Source organism: Sciurus vulgaris (assembly GCF_902686455.1).
Source record: "Sciurus vulgaris genome assembly, chromosome: 11".
NCBI lineage: Eukaryota > Metazoa > Chordata > Mammalia > Rodentia > Sciuridae > Sciurus > Sciurus vulgaris.
The window spans coordinates 29,727,526-29,753,586 of record NC_136472.1 but is presented as its reverse complement, the minus strand read 5'-3'; the positions used below and the strand labels follow the sequence as shown (position 1 = coordinate 29,753,586).

The window sequence follows — 26,061 nt, the reverse complement described above, 5'->3', positions numbered from 1 at the left end:
CAGCTATGACTGTTAGTTCAGCCCCACTATGTTAACCTAGACTCTTCAAAACAAAACAAACCCTGAGGATTGGCCAAGTCAGGCTTTGCTGAGATTCCAGGCTCTTTTTTTTAATTACTAGGGAGAGAAAGGCTGAAACCCCACCTAGAAAGCACACCCTCCCTCTTTCTTCCACCTCCTGTAAGCTCCTGTAACTGATGGAAGATGTGAGGTTTTGAAGGTAGTATTTCTTCTTGTGGCAAGATTAAGATTCAACTCATTATTTCATTCACGGTCTTGCCTGGAAAGACCAAAAAAAGAAAAAAAAAAAAAAAAAACTGGCCAGGTCAGCAGGTATATTAGTTGATTCTTCCCCTCTCTTTCACACCCTCCCTGTACTTATGGACTCAGCCTTACAGAAACGCAATCCTCATTCTTTACTCCTGGCCTATCAGACATAGTGATCCAAGCTTAGTAGATCAGCAGCTAATTGCAAGGCTGCTTTAATAGTGAATAGCCAGTTCATACCCAATAGAGCCCTATGAATTTGTGATTGAGCCGCCTCTGCCTGCAGGATTCACACGGGGTAAAACAAACCTCCATCAACCTTAAGATTAAAGCTAAACCCCTACAGGTATCTCCAAGCATCCCTCAGAGTGTCCTTTCCTCCCTGTGGTCCATGCTTTCCCAGCTCTAACACCTGGTTTTTTATCCTTTATAGGATGCTGGCTTCCTTTCACCCCCTCAGCCTCTGCCTGCTATCATGTGCTTGCTCTGGCTTCCCCGTCTTTGCTTAGATCCTCACCATGAAACCTACTCTAGACATTCCTGGGTGACCCTCTAGTCCTTTCTCCCAGAAGTGCCTTTCTTTGGCAAGACAGGGGAAAACCTTCATCTGGTCCTCCCAGGTGTCCAGCAGTTAGATTGTCTGAGGCAGGGGAGTCCTTGAAAGAGCTTGTCCCTTGAAAATGGAGTTGTACAAAGAGTAGATATTGACTGAACTGTCCTGAAGTTGAACAATGTAATTACTTTCAGGTGAACAGAGAGTTGAGACTTTTGAGTGTGGATGGTAAAAATAAAAGGGGGGGGGGCATGGAATGTGTCCCTTTCCTCCAGCATCCAGTTAGTCCATAAAACTTTCACCCTCAGACCTCCATCTAGGCTGGCTTCTAAGAAGTGTTTCCCAAGACTGAGTATACCTCTTGATCAGGGTAAGTGGTGAAAACATGTATTTAACAGGGGAAGGGGACCGTGGAATAGCTCGTATTATGCATGCTGTGGTTTATCTGCCCCCACTGGGCTAATGGCTCAGCCTCTAAAGTTTTCAGAATCAGAAAAATGATCAGGGATGCCAATTTCTAGAAGCATGAATGAGAGCTGGGGTGGCTTGCCAACTCAAGGTGCAGATTTGCAGTTCTTATCTTAAGATAACCTTCTGTTCATGACTTCCACCCAAGGGGCTTGCTTCCTCAGTGAGGGTAGGAACGGACTTTGGTGCAGCAGCCTGAATGGACAGAAAGTTCACTACATCTCCATCTTAAATTGACTGCTTTTAGAAAACCCCTTAAGTTTTGGATGGAGCTGAACTAGCTGGAGCCTTCCTTAGAATAAAATGGAGGGGAGTCTTCTTCTCACGTAGATTTGTCTTGCAGGGAGTGGGGATAGTGGGATGATGTCCGTTGGCTAAAGGTCTCCTTAGCAGGAATTAGTCAGTTTCATTATTTAGATCACTGCCAAGAAAGTCCCAGACACCTCCAACTCCAAATGTTGGAGCCTAGAACTTGAATACTGAAGACCAGAGATTGGAATAGAGTAAACGCGGGATGAAAGGTGTGGACATGCGTGTTGCAGCCATGCAGGTGTGAATTCCCAGTTTTACAACTCCAAGTTGGAAGGCTTTTAGATGAGTCAAACTTCCAGGTCTCCATTTCCACCACTTTAAAATGGGTAAAATGATAACTAATGTTTTTGGAGTGATTTCTGAGTTCCCTAGGATAGGCCTCGCTATTATGACGACACACACAGAATTGCCTTAAGAATTAAATATGGTCATTTATGTTAAAGCTCCCAACACAATGTCTGGTTTCTTCTCTCTCTCCCCTTTCCTTAAACCAAAAGAGTTCTGCTCCCTAAAGAATACCCCTTCAGGCAAAGAGGAATTCCCGCTTTTGTGGACTTCCTCCCAATAGGGTCCCTGGGTCTGATTTTTCTGGAATCTGGGCTTTGGGGGGGGTTGTTTGTTTTTTCCCTCCTCCAAACAGTTATTTACCTACTGGCAGTTTTCTCCTGTTTGGAGACAATAAACCCAGGCAGGACATTTCTTGACTTCACCTGACCCTGAAAGAGAAAAGACTAAGTTTTTTTAAGAGCCACAGGACAGCCAGCCTATTCCCTCTGCCCACAGGCCCTCTCCAGGGAGCATTAGGAAAAATGAGTCCTCTTCAAACATGCCTGGGATGCCCAGGGAAGAGTTGGCATTGTATAAGGTGGTTTTCGTCGTGGACAGCTTTCACATCAGTCTATTAATTCCTCAAGGCTTTAGCTGGACTGCACAGACAGGAATTGGGTGGGCATCATAGGCCTCAGCAAAGGGTGGTGGGACAGCTCAGGGAGACAAGGTCACCACCTCAAGCCCAGGACCTGACAAGGAGTAGGAGAAATGGAGACACTGGCCACAGAGGACTAACTTTCTGCAAATGATTCTGTTGTGCTTTCTAATCTAACCAGTCAGCTTTAATACTGTCACAAGACAGGAAGGAGGCAAAGAGGCACCTTCTTCTGGGAGGGAAGAGAGGCGTCACGGAGTCACCAGGTGGGCCAGGGTTAGAGGAGCATAATTTTGGCTGGTGCCCTCAAAGTTCTATGGCTGGTGCCCTCAAAGTTCTAATGTGCATTTCTGAATGCATTTCTGTTATTCCCAACTCTATCTTACTGAGGATTTGCAGAAAGCTGTTAGAGATCTTATATGAATCTACAGTGGTCTCTACATCAGACACAACAGCTCCTGAACACCATGTATAGCACAGAAAGCAGGTAACACTATTCTCAATTGCCTCTCCTCTATATAGTGTGTGTCATCCATACAGAAACTATCGTTTTTGTGAATGTGCCCACATGCATGGATTTATACTTATGCACACCTACTCTCACATCTAGAAACACAACTACTCTCTGCTTTTTAAAACATGCTGAACCTGACATTTCCATTAATCCAAGAAAACTTCGTTGAAACATTCCCAGCATTTCCTGTCTGCCGGGTCACATCTGATGACCCCATGTGATAAGCCACCTTCAGCACAAGAACAAGGGCTGCCTCCCTGTCATTGACATTTCCCCTGACTGCACACCTCCCAATGGCAGCAACTTTCTCGCATGCATGCATACATGCATTTGTAGAGCTAAAAATGAACAGCTGCTGATGGGTTGCCAGAGGGTGTCCTCCGTTCTGAGCAGACGTCCTCTGTCTCCCTTTAGTAGGCATGACTTAAACCATAGACAGAAATTGAGGGTACTGAACAGGCTTAAGCTTAAAACAAATTTTCTAAGGCAAGTTACAAAGGCGAGGAGGCCCGAGGAGGGAGATAATCATCATTCTATCCCAGGCCTTGTGCCCCAAATCCTCATGGTAACCTCTGGATAATTGGTGATTGGCACCCAGGGAAATGTCACTTAAGGTTAAGAAAGGAGATAAATCATGCATCCAGCCACATCTGTAAATAGCTCCCTGCTTCCCAGTGTTCCCTCCTCTCAGGGCAGAGGTTATGCCAGGTGGATCTGAGATGCTTCGCTCATTTGAGAAAGGTGATTTGTGTGCATGTAATTCTCTTGGGATCTTCCAATCTGCAAGAATTCTTCCCAACTCCATCAATCAATAACCCTTTGTCATGCTGAGGTGTGGCATTTCTCCTGCTGAACACCTCCGATTCAGACATGCACCACACACCCTGAGACACACGTACATGCAGAGACTGCCACCCTTATGAAAGGAGCGCCATTCAAATTGGTTTAAAAATAGCACTCATCCATGGAGCTCATTTTTCAGGGACCTTATTTTAGGAAGGAAAAAAAAAAGATCTCCTGTTCTTTCAGAGGGAGAAAGGGTAAATAGTCACCACGCCTTAAAAAAGTCCTGATAATGTCGCTGGAGACAGCATTTGCAGTCTTTGTTGAATTTTCTCCTCCTCCTACCATTGAAGGAAAGTTGTTTATTCGCTAATACCCTACATGCTAGGTATCTATGGAGGTGGGTTTCCTCTTCGGAGGCAAGGAAAGGGGAAACTGCAGCAACAAGCTCCGACCCTCCCCTCTTGGTGCTCCCACGCTAGCAGTCTCCTTGGGGGCTGGTGGATTTGTGAATCAGCTCGCCCCTCCCCCTACACAGGGGAGCCCCCAAAGGCTGCTGGCCATTTGCAAAAAGGCTGTGTGTATGTGTGTTTTAATTGCAGGCTTATTTGTTCCTGCTCTGGGAGTCTGTCCGTCTCTCTGGAACTCAGATCATTGCTCTCTGGGAAGCTGTAGCTGGCTGATTCCGTGGGAGACCAAGCAGGATGCGTGGGCGCAGGAAACAGAAGAGGGGAAAGAAGGAGGGAGGGAGAAAAAGGGAGCAGGAGAGGGAGCGGGAGCTGTAGAATCTGTTATTTGCGTCACTCGAGGAGCTGGGGCTATCTGCCCGACAAACACACAGAATTAATCCGAGTTATAGCCATAGCTGTCTCTGCTACAGTGGCCAGATGAGAAAGGGCGGGGAAAGGACGCGCGTCGGAGTCTGTGCACAGCCGAGTTTGCATTAGGCGGAGGGGCGGAGGGGGGTTTGGGGAGGGGGCTGTCCTGCTGGGCACGCCCCTCTGGGCCCAGCACACTGGGCGCAGACTGGGCTGCAGCCTCTTCTGCAGCTGCCCAGCCCAAGCCTGGGGTGGCGCCCGCCTCGGCCGCCTAGCCTGCTCAGTGGCTGCGCCAAACACAAAGCGCTGTCTCCGAGCAGAAGCCTCTTCTCCGCTGAACCAGACCCACCAAAGAGGAGAATCTGCACGTGACGTCAGTAGCTGATGACTGACGCAGGCTGGCAAAGGAGACTCAAGGCGGCTGCTCCGCGCTGTCTTCATGAGTCTATTTTCTCCAACCCCCTCGTAGTGAATTACTAGAACGCAAAACACACACACAGACACACATATGCAGCTTTCAAAATATACATTTCCAAAGGCGGTGTGTTGCAAACACCACGCGATTTTGCAAAGCGTGGGTGGGAAACGTGGGAAGGGTACGGACGATTTTTTTCCTTCTCATTTGGGAATCTCCATCGTGGATAGCATTAGACTCTAGAGCTTTCCTGGGAAGCTCTTCTGCGGAAGGGGAAAGCACCCCCCTTACCCCAGGATGTAAGGATTCTGGTCAATGGAGACATGCAGCTCTAAGAATACAATCACTCCAACGCCTTCTGCTCGGGGAGACTGCGAGGAGCTTGCAACAGGCAGAGGCAGACGGGAGTTAATGGGAGGGAGGGAGAATATAAGAAATATTTGGGTATTTTTCTGCTTTGAAAAACATCCTCTGCAGTAATGCAAGTGAGTCTGGTGGTGCAGACAAAAGTGGGGAGGGGGTGCCGAATGCACACTTAATGTTTTGGACGCAACGTTCCAGCGAAATGCCTTTGTGTGTGGAGGTTTTTTCAGTACTTGCTAAAAATAGCATCAGGGTTTGATCGTGTTCCAGAAATAGACCGAGGGCTGTACTGGGATAAAAAGCCAGCGCGGGTGGAAGAAAACCTGGACATCACCGCATTCCCCCCCCCCCCCCAACTATGTCTGGAAATTAATTGTTGGATTTTTCCTTTCCTCTCTCCTCTCTTCATCCACTTTCTCTTCCCTCCCCCTATGTTTCTCTTTCTCTCTTTCTCTTAAGGAGTTCCCGTTTGGGTAAGTAATATTATGTCATGTGCATGCCGCAGACTGTAAGTATGAGCTGACGCTTACTTTGTGCATGCTCTGGGGTTCTTTTTTGGCTGCCTTTTTACCTCTTTCTAAAGAGGAGAATGAAACTGAGTAGGGGATTAGGGGTATAGTTATGTGTGTGTGTATATATATATGTATATAATGAGTTTGGGGCTGCATGCAAAGGAACAGAGAGAGGGAATTCTTGCAGAGCCGGGAATCACCCTGACAAATCTCTGAATCAATAGCTGCTGCAACTCTGTCTCTCGTTATGGGTCGGCGCTGTTGAGCTCGGTTCTCTCGACTGCCCCCTCCCCTCTCATTTTCTCTGTCTTAAAGGGTGACCAGACAGGACTTAATGGGCCATCTCTCTGCGATATTAATGGACACTGTGCAATATACAAAATTGCGTGGGGCTAGGGCATTGAAGAGAGGGGGAAATCCCTGTTCGTTTGACAAACCTCCCCGCTCGCTCCGGTCCGGAAACCCAAGGACCAAGATCTGTTCTGGGTTGGCCCAGGACTCGGTAGCTGTCCACGGAAGATAGGTGCTGAAAATTCCTTGGTCCTTGGTTAGTTCAGTTCTGAGCACCAGGGGGCGGGGTTGGCGCCAGCCGCGGTTTAGCCCCGCCCAGGATGCAGAAGAGGAAAACGGAGAGGAAGGGGTTAAGGATGTTCAAAGGGGATAGTCGTGACTTCGGTGAGAGCTTTGGGGAAAGGAGGGGGTGAGTGGGAAGAAAAGGGAAAAAAAAATTTAAAGGAGAGGGAACTGTTAGATTCGAGGATGATCCAAGGCCCAGCGCTCCAGGAATGGAAGGCCAGTGGCTCACCGCCTTTCCCTGCAGAGGCTGGCTACTCTCTGGATCTCCATTCTCAGGCTCCCACACCTTCCCGCCAGCGGGTTTGAAAGACTTCTTCCTGATGATGGTGACTCAAAATAAGAGGCTATAGGTTGCTTTATTCGTCTGCTCCCACTTCATGCCCCCCCCACACTCCCACATTCTGCAATTTCTGGGAGGTGTGTAAGGGTGTGTGTAATGGCATTTTCTTATGATTTCCACTTCCTTCGCATCCTAGTCATAGGAACCCTAAATGACTTGGTGGAAAGAGCGAATTAGAAACAAAAGCAGAGGTTTGGTGGTGCCATGCAGAGAGTCCATGCTTGGGAACATTGCTGGGTGCCTGAAAGCCAAAGGGTTGCAAACCAGCCAAGGGACATAGGGAAGGAGTGTTCTCCAAGTTGACCAATGTCACTGGGGAGGCCATCAACTCCCTGGGGTTGTGGGCTTGACCCCAAGATTCACTGCAATCAGTTCCAGACGCTGTCCAAACCTGTAGCCAGACAGGTGAGGAGGGAGGAAGGTTATCAGAGGCAAAAGAGGGGACGAATATCACGCGGCACGCAAAGACATTCATACTGATTAACTCCTCGGAGAGGGATAATAAAAGTGCATCCTCAAGCTGGTCCACAAGGGTGGGCTGTAGATGGTGGGGAAAAAATGAAGAACTCTTGCAGATCTGCAGTAAACTTATGTGCATGCAGGGATATTATATATATATATAATATATATATAATATATATATATATAATATATATATAATAATATATATATAATGTTAAAAAATAAAGAACCTCAGGACAGCGAAGTATCTGTTGGGCTAGCCTTTTCATAAGAGAAAGAAAGGGAAACTAGATTCTCTCTGTTCCATCTACCTGACAACAGCTCCTAACTTTGGTGACCTCACCTCCTCTCAGGGCAACTGAAATAGTGTGGGTGGAGTTGTCGTTAGCTCAGAAGCAGACCCTTTCTGGAAAGGTTCCCTTGCCGAGGTTGAGTATTCAGTCAACTCATAATAGTAACAAGGACTGTTACTGATGTTGCGGAGAAGAACACAAATAACGCTGCAACCCACACTTTGTCTTGACAGTTCAGCGCAAACCAAAGCTGTTCGCAGTCTCTCGGCCCACCCCTACCCCTAGGTCTTCTTGTCATCCAACTGGACCTCTCCCAAGCCTCGCCCCTCGCAGCCCCACAAGTTGCGTGGTTATGTTTACAAATTCTGCCACATTTGCAAAGGAAATAGCAGCGGGTGGAGGGAGCGGCCGGGTGGAGAGGAGAGGTAGCGCACTAAAGCGCTTGGAACACGTGGAGCCGTGTTGGTGGTAGTGGGGTTTCCAAGAGTCATGAAGAGGGCGGAGGGACGCCCCTTGTCCTTATTTCCCTCCACCCCGCTCTGCCCCTCCCATTCCCAATTGCTTGGCACAATGCACAAGTTTACCCCCGAACTGGATCCTATTAAATAATTCAATGGTAGCGGTGTAATTTTGGTTGGAACCAGCACGGATCCCCAAGTCGTGACTGCAAAAAGTGAGTAATGCGCGCTGGCTGCGTCACGGCTCTAGTCACAGTTCATTCCGAACTGAGAAGGAATCGTGACTTCGCCTGGAGACGTCCCCTACATGGGAGACGGGGGGGGGGGGTTGCAAACCTGGGGGGACGGGGGTGGGGGGGAAGTCCTATCCAATGAAAACCGCTGCCAGGGGGGCATTTGAACTCCGCTGCTCGCGGTCTCGCTTTCCCCTCTCTGCCCCGCGCACCTGTCTTCCCCCCTCCCAGCCAGCGCTCTCTGGAGCGCTCGCTTGCTCTCCCGCTACCCGACGAGTCCTCAACAAGTTGGAGGAAGGCAGGAACGCAGGGGTTAAGCTCGAGAAACCGCAATTACCAAGATCGTGACCCTCCCACACAGTACAGTAACTTATATACTTACCTGGAAGAGCCCGCTTTGCCGCTGGGCAAACACCCGTGTGGGGGCGGGGAGGGACGGGAGGGGAGCGGGCCGGCCGGAGAGGGCTCCTTCAAGCTGGCTGCAGTGCAGACCGGACCGCCGCGCTCCCTTGGCCCCAGGACCCAGGTAAGGAGAAGGGGGATGGTGTACTGGCCGGCTGGTGGTCCGTAGGCTCACTGATCGACTGAGCAGAACTTTTTTTTCCCCAGTTGCCGGGCGCTGTAGCGGCCGCGGGCACAGATTGGAGAGCCCCCTCTGGCGCTGCTGGCGCGCCGACGCTCGGAGGGTGTGTGCTTGCGTCGGTCCGTCGCTGAGCCAAGCCGAGGGGATGCAGTGGGAGGGTGGGTGGGTCGCAGAGCTGCTGGAGGGTGATGGATGGGCGGAGGGGGTGGGCCGACAGAGACTTGTAGACAGCGACTCCATGGTCTAGAGACGTTTTCCACCGGCGTGCTGGGCAAGGGCGTATGCGTGCGCGCGCGCCCTCCCGCACGTCGATTCCACGGTGGCCAAAAAAACCCCAAAACACGGTACTTTCCCGCTAAGTTCTTGTCATGTTCGCAGTATCCCACCCTGGTTTAGGTTTTTCCCTACTGGGGGACTATACCACTGGAGAGGGAAACAAACGTCCCTTTGCTCAACCCTTCTTAGACGCTAAGGGGGAGGGGGGCGGCAAGAGAGGACGGAGGGGGGAGGGTGGCGCCGCACTGAAGAGAGCAACCCTTCAAAGTTTTGGATGGATAGAATGGGGGAGGAAGTCTAGAGGAAAGGAGGGGAAAGGGAAGGAGGGAGAGTGGGGGGGAAATCATCCTCCCTTCTCTCTAGTCTTCCTTCCCCTTCTCTCTCCTTCCTCTTGCAGACGCTGGAATCTCCCGTCGCTGTGGGAGCTGGCAAAGACCGGCTGTTCCCTTGTTGTTCCCCCCAGCATTCTGCAGAATGGGTAGGAGGGGGGCTGCAGTAGGAAAAGGGCACCTGAGGCAAATGGGCCATTAGACACCCAGGAGCTGGCCCGGTTTCAGGGAAGGTGCGAGGGAAGAGCTTCGCCATTCTTTTTGAGCATTCAGAACTTTTTTTAGTGGGGGGGGGGGGGGGATTCTCATTTTTCTAGAAATAAGCCGACTAGAGTGGAATTTGGGTGTATTTTATGATCATCTTTGCCTGTCATTTTCCGTCTGGATCTTCTGGCTCGGGTCCCGTTGAGAGAGGTCGCTTTCTTGAACCCCTTTTCTCCCAATATGTCGCGCTATTCCCTTCACTTGGATACGAATGGGAGGGGGGTCCTGGACAGCTTTTTTGCAACAACAATATTTTAACGTGTTCCAGTCTAGGTTTTGTTGAATAATTAGAAATGGAAATATTTTTTTTTCTCCCTTCCCCTTCTGAAAAAAAAAAAAAAAAAAAAAAGGGAAATGTGAGCCCTCTTCTGATTGGTGAGTGACGATTTTAGTCCACACCAATGAGATGGCGGCCTCGTCTGTATTTATTTAGTGCTCTGGGGGAGTTTTTCTCTTTACGCAGCGCCTGTAGTCACGGCTGGAACCTCTGCTGGGGACTAAGAGGGATAAGAGGGGATTCGGGGGGAATCCGAACTGTACCTGTTCAGAGATCCGCGACCTTGCAGCCAGGGCTGGCAGAACCCTGATAGGATAGCGGGGTGATAGGACAGACAGGGAGGGAAGCTCCGAGTGCTGGGGCTATGGGAAAGGGGTGGAGGCTGGGCTCCGGGATCCGGGGTCCCCCTCCGAGCTCCCCTTCTCGCCCTCCACACACCTCTTTCGTGGCTGGGCCGGGCTGAGTTGGGGGATCTTGAGCGGTCTGGAGAAATAGAGAGGCCGGTCGAGGGGCTCGAGGAAGGGCGCGCGGCGCGCAGGGTGGGGAGGCTGAGCCGCGGTGGAGCGCGCTGGGAGACCCAGCTTGCTCGGCTCCGGGGTTCGGAGACATCCTGGGCTGAAGGCGGCGGCGGCGGCGGACTGAAGAAGCCGGCAGACTCTGCCCTTCGCGAATCTTTTTGCGGTCTGGGCTTGCTGTACATAACTCAATAGCCGGAAGCCCTTACCCCAAAAAGCATTCGCGGAGGGCTCGCTCGTCGAGAAGACCGCAGCCACCGGCGATCGCCGAAGCTCGCACCTTCCCGAAGCGGCTCAGTCCGAGACTCCCTCAGCCTGTCCCCCGTTTTCCACGGAAGAATCAGTCCTTTCCTCCTGTCCTTTCTGCGCTCCCCGAGGCTTTGGTCACCCGCCTTCCCTCGGCTCGGGTCCCCCGCCCCCAACTTTTTAATCGACTTTGTATCATAGGGGGAATTGGAGCGGGTGGGGTGCGTGTGTTTTCAGAGAAGTGGGAAGAAGCCAAAATACAATAAAAGTTTACAGAAGTTGTGTCGTTCCCCCACCCCCCTGCCCACACCCGAATAACCCCATTCACACACTGCAAAAAAAAGAACCTGGTCGTAGGGCCAAATCAGTACCTGGAATATGAATCAACTTAGGGTATTTTATGGTCATTTTTTTACCCTAATGATCCGACTCTGTACTAGGGGGATGGGGAAGCCCTTGAGGGAGGGGCGGGAGGCACTCATCCTCCTCCGTCCCGGTGCACGGGACCCGGAGGTGAGGAGAACCGCGGTGAATCCAGTAGCCCTGAAAAAGAGGGAAAACACCCAGGCACCGCCCGCTCCCGGGAGTCTTCCTCCCGCGCCTGCTTCTAACCTGATTTGAGGCGTTTTGCAGCCTGGGGTCCCCATCTCCTCTTTCTCAAAACTATGTAGCACCGAAGGGGGTAAAATAGGCGAAAACTGGGGAAATCCCCCCGCAGGCAAGGAGCTTTTGAAAGCTGCGGTTGTACCTCAGCAGCTTAGCAGTAGCAGCAGCAGGCAGCCCCATCCTGGCCTCTCGAGGGCCAGGTCCTGGGGAGGGGGGCAAAGCTGCAGAGTGGGGAGACTCCATGGGTCCCCCTCCTTCCTTCCACTCATTGCAGTCGTGACCACTTCGGTTACAAGTGGCACAAATCGGGCCTTCACCACGTTTGGAGCCCCGTGCCCTTCGTCAGCTGAGAGCACTGCTAGACGCCCTTGCCCTTAGGGACTGGGCCAGAAGGGCACACAGACACACACGAGTGCCCACGGGGATGGTTATAGATCAGAGGATGGGTCTAGGATACCAGAGTCCAAGACCTGAGGGCTGCGAAGCGTCACACTTTCGGGGAGGGCCTGAAATTTCCCCCAAGTCCTAACCATCGTTCTTCCAACAAACTAAACACCCACCAGCATCCCCCTGTCGGTTAGTAGAACACCCGACTGCACCCTCTCCGGTATGAGTAAAGGGTTCCGGAGTAGGAGAGTGCTGGACAGAGGCAGTCTGTACGAGCTCAGCCCTTGGGAAGGCAGAGAAGGCGAGAACACCAAGCTCCAGGGCTAAATCAGAGTCCCCCTCCCCAGATAAAGGAGAGTTTGCCTCCCGGGATGCATTTTCTGAAAGAGTAAAAAGGTCCCTAAAATCTGCACTGGAGATGGAGCAAAAGAAAAAGGTCTGGGGGATTTTCCTCCTGCCTCTCACCTGGGGCCGTCTGTGGAGCGATAGCTCTACTGAAGGAAAGGCAGAAGAGCCACGTCAGATTAAAAATAGCTTCACCCTGTGTCCCTTCAATTCCTCTTTTGTCTTTTGCTACTTACACCCCCCTCCTCTCCCCAGCCAGAAAGCCCTTCTTCCTCCAAAAGCCTAACGCTTTACCAGCTTTGGGAGAGAGGTGACCTAAGCGAAGTCAACTTGCACAGAAGGGGTTGAGCAACAGCAGCGCAGGCTGCCGGGGGTTCCTGTGCCCCCAGCCCCTTCACCTCCCCAGCCGAGGCTAGGTGCGGGACTGGGGCTCCAGGGCCCAGGCGCACCCGCCCGAAGTCAGCGTCGTGCTGCACCAGAGCGAGCCCTCGCCTCGCCTGCCTCAGCCAGGCAACTGTTGCTGCCTGGAAGAAGCTAGCTGCTGCTGCTGCTTGCTGCTGCCCAGGCAGCTGCTGGGCGGCTGTGCGCTTGGGGCTGAGGCTGCTCACTTTTCATTGGGGCTGGGGGCTTGCGCAGAGGGGTTCTCTCCTTCTCGTGGGATGGGAGCAAAGGACCCCTTCCCCTTTTCTTTCTCAATAAGTGAAAATCGGTGACTGGGTGGCTTCTTGAGTCTTTTCTTTCCCTCCTTAGGGTGGTTATGTCAGTCTGAGGCTAGTGGGAGCTGTTCCCCCCCGCTTTCTCCCCAATTTGCCTTTGCCAAGGTTGAAAGGCAAGTGGGGGGGCAGTTATCTCTTTGAGTTCTTAGACTGCTAATGCACACCCCCTCCTGGAAAAAGCCGCCTCATCCAGTGAGCCAGGGGCCTGATGGAAACTTCCAGGCACTTGCTTCTCTTGCCAGCCTCTGGAGGTCACAGAGGAGATGGGGTACCCCTCCTCAGGACCCCTTCCCACCCCAACCTACTTCTCCCTGGGGGTGGGTGGACTACTGAGAAAGCCACTCGGGAAACCTGGTCCCCTTGGCCCAGCCAGCTAGCATAACTGCTGCCTGTGTTCAACACCACCACCAGCCATTTTCTCTAGAGCTGAGTGTGGAAGCCACACAGGGCCCTGCTAGGCTGTCCTCTTTCTGCCTGTCCTCTTCTCAGGTCCACTGTGGCTGCTCTCTATGTGTGCTGTTCCCCCTCTGCCTCCCCTCACCCCACTCCCCAAATTTGGACCAGTTTTTTCCCCTTTGTCTGAGCCTGTTGTCCCTTCTGCCCTCTTTCCAGGACCTGTGGTTGCCTTAAGTGCTTCTGTCTCCAGTTGGAGGCAAAAGCAGGAATTGATTTGAAGACTCTAGGCAGACTTGCTGCCATCTCAGACCAGGACCCTCCTCTTTTGTTGCAGGGACTTTTCAAACTGGAGGGCTTTGTCACTTCTTTGAAAAGTTCTCCTCTCGCATCTGCGCCCCCTGACTTGATAGCTCTTGGCCCATCACCCCCTCTGCCTTTTCTCCTCCCTTCAGTCTCCTGTGCCTGGATTTCCTACCAAATGCCCCCCCCTCCCACGCTCTCCCTTTCACCTTCTAAGCCAGCAAGGTAACTCTGCCCATCTTCTTGCACTTTCAGGTGGTCAAACCTGTCCTAACACCCCGAGGTCTACAAAGGGAAGATATCTGGGAAATCACAGAAGCTGAAGAGTACGGAGGAATTAGCTCAGGAGTCCCTGGTGAGTACAGCCCCTTTGCCTGGACAGCTCAAGGGGCCTCCCCACACACTCCCTACCTGTTGGTGAGACACAGGGAAGCCAGTGATCTAGCATTTGAGGACAGTTCTGGAAGGTTCAGCCCTTCTCAAACTAAGACACCCATCACAGAAGTTATGAGGAAGTTCTGCACTATCCAGGCTCACTTCCTGTTCTGTCCCTTACACAGGACTTGGCCTTAGATGCTCTGAAACTTCCCAAACCCCAGTAGAGGGTCACAGACCTGACTCAGGGAGACCCACTGTTCCCCTTCCACCTCTACGTCCTGGAACATTTTTGGCCTCCCATGGAGCGAGGCAAAGATAAAAGGGTCTTTTGGTGAGCTGAATTTCTCTGAAGATACCAAACTGTTGAGTTTCGTCTGTTCAGCATAGGATGGCTAAGGAAAGTTTTAGGTGATTGATTTTTTTTTTTTTTTTTTTTTTGAGGGGCAAGGCATTAAACTCTAAATACTTTTACATTTTCTGTTAACCAGCAAAATCCCTTGCTACAGAACTTTTGTTTAGCTGGATTTCTGAGCTTCAGAGTCATATTGTGATTCTCACTGGTGCTGGGGGTGGGGGGGTGTGGTGTAGTTCAGACTTTGGCAGAGAATTTTGAAACTCCAGGGCTGTTAGATTTGTGAGAAAAGAAGAAACCGAGTTACCTTGCTAATTCTTGGATGTCATGTGAGTCAGATACAGGAAACTGCCAGAAATCTTACAGGGAAAGCCAGACTCGGGGCAGAACAGAAGTACAGTACACTGAAAACTTCAGATTATTATACCTCAAACTTATTTACTGTAGCAATTAAATGATTGCCATATGGATTTTTTGGGGGCTTTTTGAACTCCGAGAATAGAACTCAAATAATAAGTAAATTAACTGGAATCCTGTTTAATTCCCACCCTGCAAAGTAAGGATGAGATTATTGGCTGTACCTAACTTCTCTTAAGCCATGCTTCTGAATACAAGGATCTGAAATTTATAGCATCTGTTTGGGGCAATAGAGTCGTTGTTAATTCCAAGAGGTTAAGATATTCCCCTCCTCCCCTTAGTTGATATTTCAGTTGTGCTGTGAGAAAAATTTAAGAAAATAATGTTGGGGAGGGGTGATTTTCTTGCCTGGAAGGGTAATCTCTTTTAATTATGTTTGAAAAATCCATTGATGGTTAAACTTCAAACTTCAATATAATATACAGTAAGACAAAACTGGAAAGAACTATAGACTATGTACATATAGCTAATTGCTTTGTTTTTTTTTAAATCAAAAATCAGGTTCAGAGAGATTAAGTGATTTCACCAAGGTCACACAGCTGGGGCTCCAACTCGCATTGCTTATTGTCTATCCTGGGTTCTTTTTTTATTCACTAAATATTTCCTATCACTACCAGATAACAGAGAAAAACCACATACACAAACTAGGTTGTTATAAGAGAATCCCTTCCATTCAGGGTGCCAGAGTTCCAAGAAGAGTTTACAGAAAGTTTCTTCTACTAGCAATCAGCATTCTGGGGCATCAGTAGAAGGTTAGGTACTGCTCTTGCTTCTCCCCCAGATACGGCCTAGACCTCAGGGCCTCCAAGTTACCTTTTATCTGCTGAGGAAATCATTGGCACGAGAAATTTGCTGTGTCATAGAACCCCAGCATTGGGCTCTTTCCAAACCTCTGCCAGCGTGAAGCTGCTCCATGGTCCCAGCTCCCTCTCCTTGGAGGGCAGTTTGCTCTCCATCCTTCTTGCCTGCTGGGCTCAATGTGAGCTATCCAGAGGGTAGGAAAACCCAGTTGGAATTCTCCCAGCACCTCCTTTAGGAGCGGGAAGGCCCCCCCAGGAGCTTCCACACCACGGGAGGGCTGAGGTCCCTCAGGTACTGTTTTCTGGAATGCTCTAGGTCCTGTGCTGTAGACCTAGCTGCTTGACGTGGTCAGTGTTAAGATTCATTGCCAACCCCTGGTTCTAACTTCCCTCTTCCAGCCTCTGCCATTCCACCCATGATAGCCATGCAAACACCCCATGAATGTTGCCCTCACTATGGGGGAAGAGGGACCATGCGGCGACCGTCACAAAGAGGGAATTCTGGTGGCCTCTTTCATAGACTCTCCTGCCCTTTACTTCCCTTCCACTCCTTTGAGAGATGAACTTCTGACAATGTCCAAGTAGGAGATAAGAGTCATTTCTCTGCTTAAAAAGAAACAAATCTGGAGGAAGAAATAAGAAATGGGATGAAAGAGATGAATAGATTAAAAAGCAAAACAAGCGAGAAACAGGAAAGAATTCGAGGAGCTAACTCCACCTGGTTCTGACTGCTTGGCTGTCTGAAAAGGCAACAGTACCCCTCCAGACCTGTTCCTCCATCTCTAAGTGCCACGCAGCTCAGACCTCTCCTATTCATGTATTTATTCAACAAATGTTGAATGTTTATGAATAAATGTTTACTGAGTCCAATACTATGTGTCAGGCCTTATTGTAGGCATTGGAGATATAGAACCACCCTGGTCCTGCAGAATTTCAAAGAGGTGATCCATCTTTCAGATCAAGCATTCTTGACAAAGTTTGGCAGTTTGGTGGAGGGAAGAGAGGTTTATGTTGGAGCTGGACAGTCTAAGGTCACAAGATCAGGGCTCCTAGCAAAGATGAATTTCCTTCAGTGCTTTTGACCGCCAGGCAAAATCACAGCCAGGCAAGGCCAGGGATGACATGGCTTCTCAATGACCAGTCCAGTTCTGGTGCTGTGGGGTCCGTAGACTAGCAGATCAAGGGGCTTTATGATAGACAGTTCTGTTGAGGTCTTCAACAAAGGAGCAAATAGGTCTTAAAGGCTCAAAATAGACAGAGGTCAGTGTGCAAAGGTGTCCCACGAGTTCTGAATCTTTCAGTGTTTTTCCTCCTCTACCTTCTATACCTCAGATTCTTCCTTGAAATGAAGAAGGCCTGAGCTTTTCCTTCAGGACAAGGGGGCATTTAGTTCTGGCTTTAGTACCAGGCAGACGCTAATGCAAGCTGTACTTTGTGGGGGATTGGATCCTTTTATTCCGCACTCCCGGTGAGGATAGCCAGTGGAAGTCACCGCTGGGAGGTGATCCCAGAAACTAAGCAACCCACCTTTGAAAGGGCCGGGCGAGGATGAGGAATTGTGTCAGATTGCAGGACAGGGTCAAGGGCATTAAGAGCTATTTAAAGGAAGGGGCAGGCTGCTGCTGCTGAGGTTCGAGTATAGGAAAATCCATACAAACACAAACTGGTTCTTTTCATTTTCTCAATTTCCTCATCTGTAAAATGGGGCTAACGCAAACACCTCCACGGTGACATTCTGACGAGGACTAAATGAGACTGTGCCTGAGAGGGGTTTGGGACCAGTCAGTGCTCAGTGAATGCTGGCTGTTATTATTATTGTTGTCGTTGTTGTTTTGCTGGGAATTTTTCCCTGGCACATGGAGCAATGTCACACAGGCTTAGATCATAGAATCAGCAGCCATAGGACCAGAGCTATTCCCAGAGTGACAGATAAAAGATAATCTTTTCTGGAAGCATCTGTCCATTTGCTCCATAGCCTGCCAGTGCTCAGGATTACCGGGCTGGGAGCAAATCAGAAGAGCTGAGAGGGAAATCTTTTTTCCTACTTTATGTGCCCCTACACGAAGATTATCTCTCTCTGGTTTCATTCCCCTTTAATTCTTCGCCTTCCTGATCTTCTAAAAAACCTTTTGAATTTAATCACAATTGTTTTCGCAACTCTTTCTTCACCTTTTTTTTAACTTTTTGATCAGGAGGAAAAGGGATTCTCCTAAGATTCTTGCCATTCACCTTTTTCTTTTAGCTCATATCTAATCCTAAATATTCAGTTTAGGCAATTTCCACCAGGGAAAGAATAAAGGAAAAATAGAAGGTCCAGAATAGGTAATACTCTTTGCTGTCGTAGATGACATTCTCTTTCTTTTTCATGTGTATTTTATTTTCCTTCTTTCCTTCTTCCAATCACTTTTCAGTGTCTTAAAAATCTTTTTATCTTTTCTTATGACCCCCTCTTCTTCCCCCAAAAAAACTTTGTTCTCCTTTCAATGAACTTTACTTGTTCTAGCAGACAGGTTTTTTTGTTTTGTTTTGTTTTGTTTTGTTTTTAAGTCTTGGCTACAAACTGCAGTTGTAATTATAAGAAGAATCTGATGTGGTATCCATATTTTCTGGGTAACGCTAGAAAATAAAAAAGACCAGGGCCACCATTTGTACCCCAGGCTTTCCCAGTACAGCTGAGGCTATTCCAAAGGAAGGAAGAGATATTTTTGGTTTCATTTATTATATTTAATTTTCATAGAAATCAGAGCCTTCCCCATGTACCTTTCCACTTTTTTTTTTTTTTTTAAAGTTGTCCTGGGGATTGAACCCAGGGATGCTCTACCACTAAGATGCATCCCCTGCCCTTTTTTCCATTTTATTTTTTTATTTTAAGACAGGGTCTCACAAAGTTACCAAGGCTGGCCTCGAACTTGCAATCCTCCTTCCCCAGCCTCCTGAGTAGCTGGGGTTATAGTTGTGCACCACCACACCTGGCTTCTTTTCTATTATTAAACTCACAGCAGCCTACTCACTACTTCTACTTGATGTCTTTCCTTTCTTTTTCTTTTAAAAAAATCATAAACAGAAGCTGAGGAGGGGGGTCACATCAAACACAGCCTAGAGGATGCTCTTGCCAATTCTTGCCTGCTGGCTTAAGAGGAGGAGGAGAGTTTAGCTTAAGGAAGCAGTGGGCCCTAATAGTCAAGAGAATGGGCCCTGAAGACCAGTGAGGCAGGTGCTGCCCTTGGGAACCACATGCCCTTGAATAAATTATATCTCTGGATTGGTTTCCTCGCCTGTAAAATGAGGATACTGAAAATACTGATTTTGTAAGATTGTTGGCGAAGTGAAACGAGATGTCAGGGAGTGGCCTGTTCAGATCCTCGGGCTCACTACACTGATGCACGCACTACACTGATGTTAACTGTAACGTTAAAACAGGTCCCTCAAAGCACAGGTCTAGATGGAGTCCTGGAGTGATGGCGTTCAGGGAGGAACGAGGAAGCAGCAAGGCGAATGTCAAGAAGTCAGGAGGGAGGAGAGGGGTCTAGAGTCAAGGGATCCCCATGAGTGTCTGGACCATACCAAGACTCAGGTGTCCTGTTTGAGCTGAGCAAATGGTGATAGCATCAGAGAGCTTGCTCAACACTTCCTGGCCTACATGTAGTAGATTTTGGTCATTTCAATTGCAACAACTTAGTCCACATCAAAGCTTTAATGAATCAACTGGCAATTACTTGGGTTAGCCCTGGAGTGGGAGTCAGGATCCCCAGGGGCAACTCATAGGGATGGAATCCAGGACTTCAGACACACTAGAGGAGCCCTTTGTCCCCCACCCCTATAACTCATCTTCAAGACCCAAATTTTAGGTTTGATTTAAAAAAAAAAAATCAGGAGAATAAATAGTTTAATCATTTGTTTCAAGTGGAAGGAGTGATTTTCTTTTAAATTTATTTTTATTTTATTTTTTTGGTAGGGGGTCGCCTTCCCCTTTTTGAAAGAGGGTAACAAGAGTATTTGGATCAGGTATAACAAAAGGAGCACAACCTACTAAAACCAAGCATGGGGGCAGGGTCTGTGAACCAAAATGAAATTATCTGAAAAACCCGGTCATTCTGGGCTCATTAAAGGTCCGTAAGTAAATTGGCAGCCAATAAATTAGTTTAAAAGGAAAAGGTAAATTAAATATAGCCCTCTAAACATTACCCTTTAGGTTTCCACCAGTTTTGAACCTTAACACCATGTTTAAAGAAATAATATTTAAATAAAAGAGGAAAACAGTTTTCAGTCAGTGAATTTCTTTATGCCTAATTTTAAAAATATTTTAAAATACATATAGGTAATAGAGCACAAAAACTCTCATTTATACTACAAATTTTAAAAGAGAAATCATTTTTATTGAGTTTCCTGAATTAGAATTTGTTCAATGTTTAAAAAACAAACATTTCTTTTAGACTGTTATATAAAGAGATATCTAACCTAGTAGTTTCCTGTATTTTCAGGTTTATAAAACTCGTGAAATCATAGATATTCCTTCCCAAAATTATCCTTTAGGAAGTTTATCCAGAAAAAAACCTGTCTCAAATAGTTTCATATAAAAAATATCTGCATTTAAACACGAAGCACTCATGAAAACAGTGGCTATCATTCCAAATAACAAATGACATTTAAAAAGTACAAATTTAAGCTTATTGGGGTTTTTTGAGGATTAGCTGTTAGCTTTTGAATTTATTTTTTTAATGATGCTATAGAATTCTGAGAGAAAAGAAAACCTTTTGAAAAGAAAAAAAAAAACCCTTTTTAAATGAACTACATAATTGTTTTTTATTTTATAATTTAAAATCTTTTTTCTCAGTGAGTTGCCTTTCAGTTAATCTGAGATTTAAAATGAAAATTTTATGTTTCCTTTTTTGTATATTTTTTTTTCTGGGTAGCTCATTGTACAACACTAAAAGCAGTTTATCCCAGTAAACATCATTATTTAACCAAACCTCAAATACCTAAGAAGTTATTTTATTTATTACTATAAAATATTAACTTTTTATGTGACCCAAAGAAAATGTAACTTTCTATAGAGAGTTATGTGATAATTCATTAATATGATTATTTGAGGGAGATGTGCCACTTTCTATTTAAATGCATTCCTTCATTTAAAAATAAGGTTTCTTTAAAAATTTTTTTGTTAAAACTAGAAATATAGTTTTTGATCAAAATATTTTTCCAGATACAATTTTAAACTAAGCATTTTTACTAGCATAACTTTAAGAGTTTTTGTTTCAACACTAGATTGATTTCATCTTTATTTATGCTTTCTGTGTATGTTTGTAGATTATAAAGTTTATAGACCTTAATATAGCACATCAGAATAGGTCGTTATTTATAGTATTTTTAAAGGGATTATACATAGCAAGAACCCTGGGTTCAATCCCCAGCACCACATAAAAAAAAAAGAAAAAAGAAAAAAAGAAGAATTATACATAAATAAATAGTAACTATTTACTGCTTGGTTTTTTTGCAAAAAAAAAATTTTTTTAAATGCATGGGGGCCTTAATAAATTAAAATGATATTCTGACAGTTACTTGAGAAAACACTAAATTAGTGACGTTTGTGAAATTTTTCAGATATAATTTCAACAATTAAATTTTTTTACAAGTTTAAGAACCCAGGTCTCGGAATTGCTCCAAATTAAAATTTTTCCCTAAATTTCCAAATGTTCATTGTTCTTCATACCTTGCATCGTGCTCACCCACCTGTTGCATATAAATGTGTTGTCTGCATTGGAAAAGAGAAGAGGACACCAGGCAATTAACATGATGAAATTAATTGTACATCCCTTACATCTTTCTCACTGCCTGTCGTGAGCAGACAGGCCTTAGCTGGGGCACAGTCTTTCCATACACACACAGACACAAGTCTTTTTCCATTCTTCCTGTTAGCTATTAATATTTACCCTTATGGCAAAAAATATGGCTTTACAGACTATTTTTTAAATGGAGGGAGGTTACTTGATAGAATTCAAAGTTCATGCCTGTTTATTCCTCTTCAAGGGGCTCAGGATTTTTTTTTTTTTTTCCCCACATCACACACTTGTGGAGGCTAATGTACTTTGACGAGAGTAGAGGAGGGAGGTAATGACCATAGAAGATGTTCAGAGGGAGGTCACCAGCCAGGAAGTAACTCAGAGGCGATAGAGTAAGATGAGATACAGGGAGCACACTCCAACATTTTAGTTCAATGATATGATGAAGACTTTGAAATCCTATGCTGTATAGTTTGGGTCTATGTGTTGTTAATTTTGGGTGGCTCTTTTACTTATACACGTGTGTGCGCTCCCTCTCTCTCTCTCTCTTTCTCTCTCTCTCTCTCTCTCTCTCTCACACACACACACACACACACACACACACACAAACACACCACACACTCAGAGCAAAGATCCTAACCCCTTTTTCTTACCTAGGTCGAACTTACCCATTTGTACCTGAAGGTAAACTAATGTTAAAATAGTCCTATGCTGGCCCAGGCTGGCCAGTATACCAGAAGGTATAATCTCATTTAAAATTAAAGTGTAAAAAAAAAAAAAATTAAAGTGTAGCCTATGTGCCATATAAACAAACTGAAAATTAATAATATTTTTTACATAGAATAGTGAGTACCCTCAAATCTGAACTAAACCTCAGAATCCTTTTTGCTGCCTTAAAAAGGCTGATTATTGAAATGTGCAATTATATCTGACAATGCTAAACCAAAATATCTTTAAATAAAATTCTAATCTGCAGCCTTCAATGTAGGGAAATCCCAACCCAGGAGAGACACTATCTAGAATAGTTTAGCATCAATATCATAAAAGCAACAACTACTACCTGCAGTTGTCAAATTTCTAAATCCTGTGAAAAGAGAAAGCAAGCTGATTTTTATCTTTGCAAACTACCCTGATATCCTTGGAAGGAAAGAAGTTGGTAAATCAGTTATAATTTTCAATGTTACTATAACTATAATTATTTACTCTGAATTTATTAAAGTTATTGCTACTAAGCAAAAAAGGAAAGGCCAGAATAATTTTTAAAAAGAAAAATTACAATATAAAAAAAGGAAAGAAAAAATCTGATCATAAGTAATTAAATTGGAGGACTATTTGAAGTCAGTTTAAACATAAACATCAAACGAAATTCTGTCCCACTATTTTCTTACAGGAATGCATGTGCATAAGCCCATATTTTAATCACAAGAAATATTTTTAATTGATACATCAATTTTTTAAAAACTCCCCTACTATTAAATTTGCTACCATATTTTGGTAAAGTGTACAAATTAGTAGTCTCTGGGGGGGAAAAAAATGCCTTTTTTTTTTTCAAACTAGCAACAAGATCGAGAGGGGAAAAGGTCAGTGCATCCTTCACCCTGATAACTGAACTACCTGAGTCATAAAGACGATGAGCTTTTTAAAATCTTAATTACTCCATAATACACAATCCTTGAAAAAGTAGTAACCATTTTTATATGTCCTGGATTTAAAAAAAAAAAAAAAAAAGTACAATTTAGGAGACTTCTTTCAGGAAAAAAAAAATGCTAACAATTTCTGGAAAAGCAAAAACAAAACAAGAAATTGGGTTAACTTTGCTTTATTAATACATTGCAATTTTGGAGGGAAATGTTCTTTTGGGGAAAATCCTCAGCAAACAAAAATATATATTTGATTTTAGGAAAAGCATTTAACACAGTGAAAAATGCTCTTTAAAAAGATATGAGACTCTATTTTCTGAGGAAATTGAATCTTAAAAACATTTTATTGAACTCTCCTCAAATTTTTATTTACCAATTTGGTTTTCTTTTCCTTTTTCTTTTTTTTTTTTAAATTGTGTTGGTTTAACAACACTGATTTCTAAGCTGTGCTGGCTCTCACAGTCTGGCTTTTAGTTAGTCCTTCTAGAAGCTGATGAACTGGGGTTCGGGGTGTAGCTGTGGTGGAACACTGGCCTAGCACCCACCAGCCTGGCCTCAGCCTACAGCCCTGCAAAATGAAAGTAACCAAACCAAACAAAATAAAAACCCAGGCAGATAAGAAATAAAGGGCTGATGAACTGCTGTCCATATGTAGCTGGATGGTCCCCTTTTAGAAGAGCCCTGTTTTCTATGTTTGTATTAAAAACAGTTTACTCTGTAAAGTTTGTAAGTCACTGGTTTTTCTTTACCTTTCTCTTCTAAATATTTTCTCTTTCTTCAGAATTCCACATCATCCTGTCCCCATCTTGCCAAAAGAACCTAATCAAAATAAATTATTGTCTCCTCCCCACCTCCTTTTTCTTATTAAAAAAAAAAAACACAAACTTTCCTACAGAGTCAATAATAATTTTACTTATAGCAAACTACTAATCTTATATAGTCAGAACCATTGCCCTGATATCATTGTGGTTTTTCTACATTTGGGACCCTTTACTACATGGCTTTAGGTAAAGCAGTCTTGCTATCAGAGGTGCATTTGATATAAATCAATGCAGCCCCCCTTGTGGAGGGGAAGCCCCTGCTTCCTCTTGGTTTTCCATGACAGCAAAGGGGTTGGAGGCTTCTGCATCCTTGAGCTCTGTGGAGGTCTGTGGTGGGTTTCACCAATATCCAGCTGAAAGTTCTCTGGTTTTTATGAGACCCGCTAATGGAGTATATGTTTCGATGGGGTTCACCTTGTATGTAAGTTGCGTCTTTTCACCCAAACTTGTCTGACTGAGTGTTTACTTCAGTCTGATTGATAATGTTGAATTCAGATCAGCTAACGAGCAGTGTACTTTCATTGATTATCTGACTGGAATCAACTGTGGCAGGCTTCCTCTCCTGCAGAAGTTGACCTGGCCCTATTGAGTTATCTGTTCGTGTTTCTGGCAGAACATCTTCTGGCTGACTGGTCAGGTGTTAGGAGGAAATGAAGAGAACTTACTCGTTCAAGTTGATCATTGGATTCCAAGGTCTGTGGGTTTTAAAGTGATCCTTAACTGTAAGATTAGTGCATTTAAAATAAATCTTCACTGATTTCTTATTAGCAACAACAAAAAATAAATGGTAACCCCTAGTGGGGGAAAAACAAGCAATGTTTTTGTTAGTTAGGTATTTGGGTAGAAACAATTTTTCTTTTCCCGTTTTTTTTTTTTTTTTAATCTGTTTTAGAAAAATAAATACCCTAGCCAGAAAATGATAGTTTGAACTCAGGATCTCACACATACTGGATAAGTGTTATGCCAGTAAGTTACACCGCAGCTCCAAAAAACAATATAATATAATATAATATAATATAATATAATATAATATAATATAATATAATATAATATATGCTGATGGATTGACAGCTTCCCATCTTCTCCCCTTGCACACAGAGAAAATTTTCACAGAACTCACACACTGTCACATGCATGAGAATTTTGATCTCCTGCACTGTTGCCCTGTTAAATCTTCCATATCAGGAAGCTGGCCTAAAGAACAAGCCGATCCCCAGGGCCTTTTTAAATGCTCCTGCAACATAGAATTCTAGGATTTTTAGAGAACGGTTAGAGACCTTCAAGACCATCCAGCCCAAACTCCCTGTTTTACACAAGGAAAATCTGAGGGAGCATGAAGGGCACCATTTCGCCTAGAACCCACAGAAATAAGTGAGTTTGTGACTAGTCTGGGGTTAGGAGCGTCGGGTCTGATGAGATCTGACGCCCAGCACAGTAGAGACCGGGTGCTGAGATTCTGGGTAGGGTGAACAAAACAAGCAAAGAAAGACGATGTTATTTTCTGACTAGGGCTTTCTTCTAAAACAGACTTATCAAGACTAAATATCTGTCCCTCTTGTCTCTGTGCCACCCAGCAGGCTTGATCAGTCTAACTCTTTCTCATTTCTACTATTGAGTCTCCAAAGGAGACATACTGTAGTGACCTCTTATCTGTAGAAGCTTGGGATTCAAACAGCCCCCTTCTCTTCCTAGACCAACACAGCCAACATGGATGATAGCAACACAAGACAAATCAGATGATGGCTAAGAAAGTACCTGGTACCCACATTAGATGTCCAATAAATGTCCATTCACTTACCACCTATAAGGACAGATTTCAATCGACAGATTTATACAGCCATTAATCCAAGGCAAAATGAATCAGGTACTAAGTAGAGGTCAACGCAAATACCGGGGCGCTGGAAGGAAGGAACGATGCTCAATTCTGAAGGCAGCACAGGGGCGGGGCGTCTGTGAGCTCGGCTTTGTCAGATGAGTGGGATTTTGATAGAAAGGTAATGAATAGAGGCATGCCTGGCTGTTGCAACGCCACAATAAGGGCATGGAGTGGTGAGTGTGTGGTACATACTGGAAATGTTGGGGAGCCTATTGCGCTTGCAGCATTGGGTGCAAGAACCAGTGGGGAAGAAAAGCAGGCCACCAGGCTCCCCGGGTGTCAGATCAGAGAGGACGTACAAGGTTGAGCAGAGGACTTGGTGCTGACTTCTGAGGACTTCAGAGAACCGTGGGAGGCGTTAGACAAGGGGAGATGACTCTGGTGACAATACTAAAGAGTGGTGTGGAGGAGTAAGGAAGTGGAGACACGGAGCACGGGGGGCTCGGATTAGCCCTGGACATCGAG

The 26,061-nt window shown here is 45.8% G+C and overlaps 1 long non-coding RNA gene across 2 annotated transcripts in view; it reads left to right on the top strand.

Moving 5' to 3' along the window:
- Positions 1 to 26,061, top strand: part of LOC306639460 — a 105,476-nt gene that overhangs the window by 12,683 nt on the left and 66,732 nt on the right. For both annotated transcript variants that reach the window (XR_013757654.1, XR_013757655.1), the window contains exons 2-3: positions 5,878 to 5,891; positions 13,788 to 13,887. This is a non-coding gene — a long non-coding RNA (uncharacterized lncRNA). The remainder of the gene's footprint in view (positions 1 to 5,877; positions 5,892 to 13,787; positions 13,888 to 26,061) is intronic.